This window comes from Alosa alosa, chromosome 1 (genome assembly GCF_017589495.1).
Source record: "Alosa alosa isolate M-15738 ecotype Scorff River chromosome 1, AALO_Geno_1.1, whole genome shotgun sequence".
NCBI classification, from domain to species: domain Eukaryota; kingdom Metazoa; phylum Chordata; class Actinopteri; order Clupeiformes; family Clupeidae; genus Alosa; species Alosa alosa.
In genome coordinates, this window is record NC_063189.1 from 44,989,642 (window position 1) to 45,000,516 (window position 10,875).

The following is a 10,875-nucleotide window of genomic DNA, read 5'->3' on the forward strand; positions in this document are numbered from 1 at the left end:
TTCGTGCAGTTTTGACTATGTTAGGTCCCAGATACCTGCGATTACAACACCTCATTTTTACTTTTTTGTTTTTAACTAGGTGGTGCTATAGATGAAATGAGTGGTTATAGAATGGGTTGGTCCCCCTAAACCCTACGGTTCTCGAGATATTCACAGAAAACTGTGTCCGCCCTACCCTCCTTTCGGGGGGTCCAGAAAAACAATGGTTCCATGCTATCCTTGTAGGGCTACATGCCCTCCAAGTTTCGTGCACCCCAGTCTTTAAGTGTCCCGGGAGTCCTTGACGGAAAATTGGCCATGCGAAAAAGAAAAAAAAGAAAAAACGGTTTGTCAAACGGAGGTCCGACCCTCGGATGATTCAGATATGATGCTAACCTGCGGACCTTATACTGACCTTATACAGACCTATGTGTTAACGACATACACGCACATTACAGAATCTCTGTGTGGTTGTCGAGTGAGGGGTGGGGGAACTCTACAAGAGGAACTCTCGTAGAAACTCTACAAGAGGCGAGATATGACGCAGAATATATGCGGCCGCTGTCACAGCTGCTGTTTGTTTACAAAGTGTATGCATTATGTAGGCTAAAGAAGAAAAATCTATTGTGCGTAGGCTAATACTTGAAGTAGTCACGTAAGTGCGCACTTGAAATTGACCTACAGTATTTGTATGTGTACTTCAAATAAACACATTTATCTGTTTTCAACGTTATGTAGCAGAATTACTTGGCTATGGAACCCCAAATCTGGTTTGCGTTGGAGAGAGCATGCACAAACTTTATGGTGCCAGCCAATTCAGTAGGCTAACTCAAGACTTCAAGGCCATCATATACAACGTTTTTAAGCAACAAACAAAATACTAACATAACAGTGAAGTGGTTTGTTTTTTCATGGTTTATTTTTCCAAAAGCATCCTCCCCATTCGTCTATTGCATTTACGTAAGGAGCTTGGAACAAAGTTGCGTTTTCTTCATTTTCATTTTCTCTAGGCATATTTATGCTCAACAAATATCAGCGAGCTCAGCAGTGAGGTCATGAGAAGGCTATCAATGAATAGAAAACCGACCGTGTTGGCTGACAATTTATTAAATACTCCTATTGTCGTCAACGACGTCGCTGTAGGCTACTGTTCCCTTCATGTGTTCTATCACAATGCTGTCTGCCCTCATGGACAGTAGCTCCGTGATGGCTGCATCTTTCCAGGTCGGAGATTTTCTGGACAGCACTATGCCACTCCATCATAACACTGGCATTTAAGTCAGATTTAACCACATGGACGCGAGAAAGAAACGTCACCGACACGCCCTCTCACTAGGTGTGAATTTTAACCGCATGTTCTACGCTTTGTTCAGACACAGCACATTTAAATAATGTCCAGAGGAAATACTAGGGGGGGAGTAGTAGAACAACCGGCTAAATTCGGACTTCCATATGACCGGTTATGTCGTTCAGATATACGGCCCCAGCGTTTAACATCCGCAGAACCTCCGGTCTTACACGTATGTCTGAAAGCGCTTTATATGACCGCTGCTTCGCTGCACGGCAGTCATAATAACTTTCTTGCTGTAATGTCAGTGCATTCTTTTTTTTAAATGAATTGACGATAATCATTTCACATACAGAGCAAATGGGAGACAGAGCAAAGTTAGGTAAAGTCATTTGTTTCTTTTAACTGTGAGAGACGTGTGTCGACCTGACTATGTCAAAACTTGCACATTCTGCCGATTACAAAAACACACGCTACAAATTACTCTGTGGGCACCTGGAATGCCTGCGGAACACGTCTGTGTGATCATCTATGCTAACGTCTCCTCAGAAAAGGCAGTCTGCAAACACACTATCTGATCTGTGGCAGCATATGTCCCAGATATCACCCTACAGATATGTCCCCTATCCCATACACAAACGGTGCTTTGAATTTTGCAATATAAGTTAATGATTTATGCGAGTGTGTGAAATGAATATTTGATGAAAAAGAGCAGCTCTGATTCCGCTGGAACAATAAGGGGTCAGTTGAAGCAGGGGAACATTTGATTTAAGAGATAAGACCATAGTGGTGCAGCAATGAGGGCCAAGTCAAATATTAGGTATGTGGACAACATTAGATAAATGCCTAGAATGACTTGGATTACTATGCTCGGCATGTTCAGCTGAAACTCAAGATGGAGGCGTAATGCGATATTATTGAAACAATAATAAACTCCAGGGCAGAACTTAAAAACAGTAGTTAATGCAGGACAGCTGACAGACTCTGTCTCCTTACATGAAACAAGTCGTATTAAAAGAGCAGCTTCTGACCCTCTGTACAGTCAGCGTGTGTGTGTGTGTGTGTGTGGGTGTGTGTGGGTGTGTGTGGGAACACCACCAACGTAAACCTCTCATCCAGTTATTAGCATGTGTGTGTCTGTGTGTGTAGTTCTTTTTTTAAAATGCAAACAGAGCAAGTATTTATTCCGAAATGGCCAGACCAGATGAGCAACATTCACAGATCAGTTACTGCATCATTCCAGCTCTATATTTAGAAAATGCTTTACCACAATGACAGTCTCAGATGCCACAGATACATCTATTGTTTATTTAGCTTGTCAAACTCCTTTATGCTTGATGCACACAGGAGTGATCCCTGGCATATCATGAGATGACGTTGTTCAGGTGACAGAGTAAATGCAGAAGTATGCAGTTGTGGTCTGTAATTCAAAAGAGAGCATATTTATAGGTGCCTGCAACAAGCTCTGAACGTAATCATCCTCTGCACTGCTCGTAATGAACATGTCTATTTGCAGGGAAATTGAGTAAAGGTATTACTGCATCTGCATCAAGGCTTTCTAGTGCTATTGTTATTTAAAAAAAAAAACAAAGCTTTGGTCATTTTTTTTGCTAACAGATTTTTGCAGAGATGTAGATGTCTGTCTCTATTTATATCACAAGTGAAAATGTAGAGAGTAGAATCATTGTTAGGTTGTGTCTTGTTTCTACTTTGAGATATTGGAAGTTTCTACATTGAGTGAGCCATAGCTTGTTGACTCCCGGCAGACATTAGAGGACGGTATGGCCTCTCCTGTGAGAGCACAAAATGTCTGCAGTCATGGACTCCATCAGCTGAGCGCTCCTCTGGAGAGGCTATCCACTGACCAAATCCCCTCTCTGTTAATCTGTCCACTCTCCCACCTCCCTTTCCTCCTCTTGTCTAGTCTCTCTCTGTCTCTCTCTCTGTCTCCCTCTCTCTTTCTCTCTCTCTGTCTGCCCCCTCCATCCCTGTCTGAATGTCTCCCTCCCAGAGTGGGCTCTAAACGGGGTGTCTGTCCGTGGCTGCACTGGCTCTGTGTGCGGTGGTGGTGGTGGGAGGAGGCTGGTCGTTAACCCTGTGTTGCTGGTGATTAATACCGGGACACATATCTGGCTGACCATCTCCCCATGGTCATTCCACAGAGTGGAGGGAGACACTCGTCTCATCTCAGTCCATTAAAATGGCCACAGTGCTCTCTCTCTCTTTTCTCTCTTTCTCACTCTATCCTTCTATTTCTCATTCTCACAATATCTCACCCTCACTCACTCTCCCTGAGACTTTCTATGTGCCATTTCTTTTCTTCTCTGTTAATCTCTCCCCCCTCTTTCTCTCTCTCTCTATCTCTTTCTGTCTTTCTTTCTTTCTTTCTTTCTCTATCTCTCACTCCTTCCCTCTCTCACTCTATCCCTCACCTTTCCATCATGGTGCCTCCTCATGGGGTTGTCCAGCGAGGCGATAAATCTGACCCCCCTTAGATACCATGACACACACACACACATACACACACAGGCACATTCTGGGCTCTATCTTGCACTCCAGCGCATTTGACTTTGCGCAAGTCACTTTGTGGGCGGATCTTGGGCGCTGTTGCTATTTTACCGGCGGGATAATGGGCTGTATTTTGCACCCTGGCGTATGGCGTAAAACTCGTTATCCACCCGGCGCCAAGTTTAATTCCTTATTTTGCACGTTTATTTTTTAAACAATGCGCCCAGGGGTGTGGCAATTAACAACTTAGGGAGTGGCTTAAACGTTGTTTTGCATATATTTTCGGTAGATAGATCTGAACATATGATAAAGCCAGGTACAAAATTATTTTTTCATTTTGTTTGCATACAAGATAAAGGGATTTCAGGATATCTGCTTTCATTACCTAGGAAATCAGAATATACTGTCCATAGCCTTAAAAAATCGATTTTTGATTAAAATGTCACATAAATCAGGCCAGGAATGATTTATTAACAAATCCCTCTGTAAATATCTTCAGAACACTGCTAAGTGTATATCTGGAAAGTTTGGTGTACATAGGTGCTACAAAGGCTGAGATGTTTCTATTTGAAAATGAGAAAAACTCAATTTGAGAAAACAGCCTTGGAACACAGCCAAGAGATTCCGTTCTCAGCCTAGAGTTAGACTTCGCCTTTGAACTTTCGCGATTGGTTGCGGTTACAAAGGAAGTGTCCATATTTGGATAGCACAACGTCATGCAGGAAAAACAGGGCTTTCCAACGGCACTACACATGTTATGTTTTCTAGCACGGTCGCGGTAGAGCATGAAACGTTAGAAGACTAACTTTTGGTGAATTTAGGAGAAATATACAGGCGCGAGTAGACAAAATGTAATGAAATAAACACCTAAATGTGTAAATCGGGCTTTGTTGTTGTAGTAGTGTGAAAGTATACATGCTAAGGTAGCAAATTAGCCCAAAATCTCGAAATTGACCAGAGCATGAAAAAACGATGTTTTCACCTGCCGTGTCTCGTAATTAGGCATTGTTGTTGTAAAGATATTGCATGTAAATGTACTATATAGGCTACTAAATTTTTAGTTGACCAATGCACGAACAAAACCGGGAAACGGACATATATTATCAAGGCTTTGAATGTTTCCATCTGCGCACAGGGTGTCTGTAGATTGGTGTGCATAGCATTCATTCCTGCAGGCCTGTGGCCATGCATGCACCGTTAAAATAGCATCTGAATTTGCGCCACTGACTTTAGACAAGGAGGTTCCTGGTCTGTGACGGAATTGTTTTCTGAAACTGCAAAATATCAACGTTTGCGCCAGAACACGCCCCCTCTTTTCGCTGAAACGCCCCTGTGGGCGCACATGTAACTGTGGAGGGAAAATTCCAATATGCGCCGACTGCAAAATAGGAAAGACAAAAGCGCGAGTATACAAAGTCAATTGCGCTGGAGTGCAAGATAGAGCCCACAGTATACTGTATGCACATCGCCTACTTGCTCAGTAGTTCCGAGGTTCTTTGAGGCGTGAACAGAGAGTCAGTGAGCGTCCATGTTAAATAGATGTTGTGTGTGCTGATGGAGGATCAGAACAGGGAGGTGGTGTCAGAGTTAATGACTGACTGGTGGCAGTGTGTGGGAGTGCAGAGAAATCAACTGAGGCTGCAGTGTGAGCTCAGGACACAGACAAAAGTGCTTACCTTATCTATACACACACACGCACACATACACACACACACACAGATACAGATATATGCACAGACATGCACAGACATATACCCATACAAATGTACACACACACACACACACACACACACACACACACATACATAACCCCACACACACACAAACACACACACACACAACACACACACACACACACACACATACAGACATATGCATGCTCAGACATGCATAGACTCACACACATACATGCGCACACACACACACACACACACACACACACACACACACACAGCATACACAAGCAAATTATCTTTTTTTTACTATACTGTACCTCTCCCTTCAAACACTTTGTATGGGGGTTTGCTTTCACTCGATCTGGTCTTGCAGTGATCCTCTTTAGCAGAACAGAGGGGCGTCCAGGGAGAGATATAGGGTAGCGCTTGGCCTGCATTAACGTCATGTGGAAATTATGGACACAGTCTGGGAAAGCAGAGGGGAAAAAGACGAGTTCTCCAAGTTCTCATGAATGCAGATGACCCCAACGATATCAAATATTAAACCTCTAATTCCTGAGTCGCCTGGCGACCGATGCGGGGCGGAGATAAAACAGAACGTGGCGATAAGGTTTCATACTCTTTGTTGGCTAAATGCTTTTCTAAGAGCTCCCGTCCCTGACAATCACGATGGGAGACGTGTCAGCTTGTAATGAAGAGCCATAGCATAATATTGGGTTTCCCAACTTCAGACACGACGCTTTCTCTCTCCCTCTCTGTCACTCTCTCTCTTTCTTTCTCTCTCTGCCTTTCTTTCTTTCTGTCTTTCTGTCTTTCTCTGTGTCTTTCAAATAGTCTCTATTACCCGTCACAGCTTTCTCTCTTGCCTTTTCTTTTTTGTGTTATGTTTCTTTTTGCTTTTTCTCTCTCTCTCTCTCTCGCTCTCTCATTTGGTATCTTTTTCCACTTCTACCACCCAACCCCCAACATTTATAGACTGCCCTTCTGATATGCCTGCTCAGCACACACACACACACACACACACACACACACACACTAATTTCTCCAAGACTCCTCCTTAATGCTCCCCTAATTAAAAGGTGACCTGGTATGCCCTTGTCTCCTGTCCAGAAGAGGTCAGTGTTTATGAGTGGAGCTGTAGTGAGGAGGCGGCGGTGAGGGCCGAGGGGCCGGGGGACGGGCAGGGCCGACAGCAGTGGTCTCAACCCCCACACCCCCCCCACACCCCGTGCCGTCCTCTGCTCTCCTCCTCTCGCGCCTCACAGAGAAGGGAGGACGAGTGGCCTGTGTCATCTCACTCATCCCTCTCTCTCTCACACCCTTCACTCCCTTCTCCTCCCTTTAGAGACATCTTATCACAAAAACGTGACATGCACACACATACATAACCACACACACACACACACACACACACACACACACATGCCTTCTTACCTGTGAAATATAAGCAGCCATTTGGACACTGAGCCCTAATAGCAATCCCATCGTGCACAAGGACCTGCCAGTTATTTATGGTCTCTTTCTTTCTCTCTCTGAGTTTTTTTTTCTCTCTCTCTCTGTCTGTCTCCCTGACTTTCTCCCCACCTCCCCCAGAGAGAAAGAGAGCGAGGGAGACACTGGCGACCCCTGGGCTGTCAGCAGTCTGGGATTCTTTAGAGGCGTGAGCCATCACACACACACACACACACACACACACACACACACACACACACACACACACACGCTCAGAGAGAGAGATGAGGTGGGGAAACTCAAAACCGTTTATTAGAAACACTTTGCACCCTTCAAGACCGCTGGAGCCACCGTAAATAATGACACCAGCGGACCGGACCAGCGCTGTGGGCCGTGGGGGCATGGGCCTGCCTGTCCGCGCGCTGCTGCTGCCGCCACTGCCGCCTGCCTGACGGATGACCCGTCCTGGGCGGGGGCAGGCCGCTCGGTCGCGAGACCCCGTCCTTGTGTCCCTGTCTGTCCTACAGACCTTGACAGCCGTAATGAAGTGCTCAACTTTCAACTCTGTTTTACTGTGTGGCGAACAGGCCCGGGCTGTTTACGAGCTCCACAAATCAGTTCCACCCCAACCTCCTGTCCTGCTTCTCTCTGTCAGACCCACATGATGCAGACGGCACGGGCACGCCACTATGCTACAACACACGGGATAAAGAATAAAATAGTAGACAGCAAAAAATAAGACCTCATATTCAATTCCGTTGGGCATTGTAAAACAAAAATATCATTTCAATTATAGTTTATAACGTACAACATTGCAATTATGATTTAGACTTCTAGGAGCCACATTTTGACTTCTTATTTTATTTTAGGTCAGTAGACTGAGTTATACATTTGTCTTCGCCCTGTCGTCGTCCTTGTGCCTTTCCGTTTGCTTTTGATGAGTCTTTACTCCAATGATAGATGACTGCTAATAAAAATGGCTGCAATCACTCAGAGAAATTTTTATTTTTATTAACCTGGACATGAAACACGTTGTCAGCTGGTTAGAAAATAATTGATGTTTAGTTTTGTTTTCAGTTCGGTTTTCAGTTTGGTTTTCTGATGAGACTAAGATTTTTTTTTAATTATAATTCTTTTTTTTTGTATAATCTCCTGCTCAGTTAAAGATGAATTTTAACTGACTTTTCAAAGCTATCCACACTTAATAATGATGCTGTGTCCTTGTAAAAAAATGATAAATGTAGGTGTCAAGATTAAAGTTAGCTTTTGACCGCTTCTCAACCCCTGACCTAGGTGACTAGCGAGTCAAATAGCTGCATGTGCGTATTAACGCTCCCACATTGGTCCCATTGTGCAGCTCAGCATTGAGCTCATTTCGAGTGGGGCATCTGCCCAGGTTATGCTCCATGCTGGAGTCATTTGGTGGCCATTAGAACCAGCTTTTGGCTGGAGCTGGTCAGAGAGGTCCCACAGTCTGTGAATAGCCAGGCTGGGTTTAATAACAGGCTTATGTGCTAAAAGCACAAGAGGTTGGCTATGCTGGTTTAACCCAATTTGGGCTCGGCCTTCCCTTTAATTAGTAACACATGGGGCTTCGCTCCGTCACCTGATGGAGGTCACCAGCTCAGGTGTTTGTCATTTACTCTAGAGATGGCATCTGGTTTGGATGTTTCCAAAAGTGTAGACATACGGGATAAATATGCATGGATTAGGGAGGCCAGTTTGTGTGAAAGTGAGGCTTCCCTACATGGACACCATCATTTATGCCCCATCTGAAAAAAAAAATTATGTATATATACATATATATATATATATATATATATATATATATATATATATATATATATATATATATATATATATATATATATGTATATAAAAATCTCAACATAAGAGACATATTGGGTGATTGGACTGTAGGTGTCTACAAGTGTTAACTTTCTGGGAGGACTGTTTTAACTCCTTTGCATATGTTTCTTTGCCGTGTTTGCCTGGAGCTCAGCGCGCCCGACTGGTGAATCGTTCGAGTGTGCAGTGCCGCGTTGTCCCGCTGGTTTTCTTTGGAGGCCCTCTCCATGCCCCTGTTCCTCGCTGCGTCAGTCCCCATTACGCGCGGCCACTGCTGAGTCCTCCGGGCCCTTTGAAGCCCGCTGTACAGAGGGGCCGTCAACATTGACAGTCAGGAAATGAAAATATGACATGTACTCATGGTGAGTTTCAATATTGACTCAGAACTCTCATTTACAAAAAAGCAGAGCTGGGCCCTAGCTTAGCCAAGTCGGCTTTCAAAACCACTAAGCATTAAATTGACTTAATTAGACACGATATCTTGTCGATTCTTTGTCGTTTTCATCACTCCGGGAGATAGTATATCTCATTGAGCCCTCTGCGGAAACAAACCGCACACTGTGTTCTATCTCCTCTGAGTCACGGCCTCGAGGCAGAGGCATAAGGGTATGTTTCTCAGTCACTTGCATGAGTGTGTGAGAGTGTGTGGTGTGAAATGTGCATCTGTCAAAGTAACACACCTCATTGTAGGCTTGGCCCTCTTCCTGTGGCTTCAGAAACACACATACACACAGACACACACGCACACGTATACATAGACGCACACAGTGACACTTCTTAAAGAGCAGGTCTTTGCCACAGGGCAGATTGGACTCTGTCAGAATGTGTCGCAATTTTGGAGGATAAAGAAAATCATTGGAGTGTGAAAGGACGGCCCAGAGACTCCCCTGGAAAAAACTTCATCTTGTTGCCTGCGTGTCTGGGCAGAAGGGCCCGCTCGGGAGACTCTGTGAAAGCCCAGTGTGGCCAAGCTCACCTGAGATCTCAGGGAGTGGAGCGGAGTAGGCCTCACACAGGTACTTTACAGCCCAGAACCCCACAGGCTTTTATGAGCTAAAGCCAGCATGACATCACTGTCTAAGAGCAACAGTAGGGACTGTGCTGCATTGCCCAATTTGATCGCCCCCATATGCAGAGAGCCTATGATGTCATTGCCTGTGTAAAGCCCAGCTATATTCAGACACTGCCCACCGGCCAACACTGAGCTATTCACATGGGTGATACAACACAGCGCGCTGTAAGATCGCTTTGGCAAGCGTTAATGTCATAAGATATTCTATTGAAAAATACATACTGTAAGCGCCTCACACCAAGGTTTAGCACAGTTTCTAAAAGGACACCAGGGGGTTGTCTCACAGTAGTTATTCTTACCATGCTGGACACAACAATCAGGGTCACTTTAAGATGTACAAGCTCTCTGTTAGTGTGTAAATGATCAAGGGTGAGATTGAAACTTTTTTTTTTCATGCAGGAAATTTCTGGAAAGTTTGTTGCAAATGCCACATACTTTATGGCGAAACTCTCTTAGGGTTTCATCAGTAAAAATTTGGTTGCGGCACTGATGTCGACATTCAAATCCTCTCCTCCGCTTCTGATGTCATTAAGGCACAAAAGCTCCCAACAGACATGGGCTGACAGCTCGCATGATGACAGCTAGGCATGCTCACCTGTGCCAAGATTTTGCAACGCGCCGTGGCATACACATGAAGTACACACCTGTATTTGTGTGTTACCTTGTTGCCTTGACAACAAAGAATCTGGCTGATTGAAGTGCCACTATTTCTGTGCTAATGAAACATTCCCTGAGGGCGTTCCACTCCAACACTGTGTACGTGAGTACATGGGCTTAAGTGAAAGGGAAGTCCCTTGGCATAGACAAACCTTGTTAACAACTCTTTTGCTTGCGCCATGTGTCTGAATAAATATACTGATAGTTGAGAATGCTGCTGAAATGTATACTCTCTTTTCTGACATATTGCTGAATGAAGGACTGTTGAAAAAAAAAAATCTAGTGTGTGTGTTAAGTTGTTATTGCAAAAGTCGATTACAGAAAATTGGTCAGTGGTTTAAAAACATCCTAGCACACTTGTTTGAATATTGGTCGCTCTCAAACCCACCTTATAT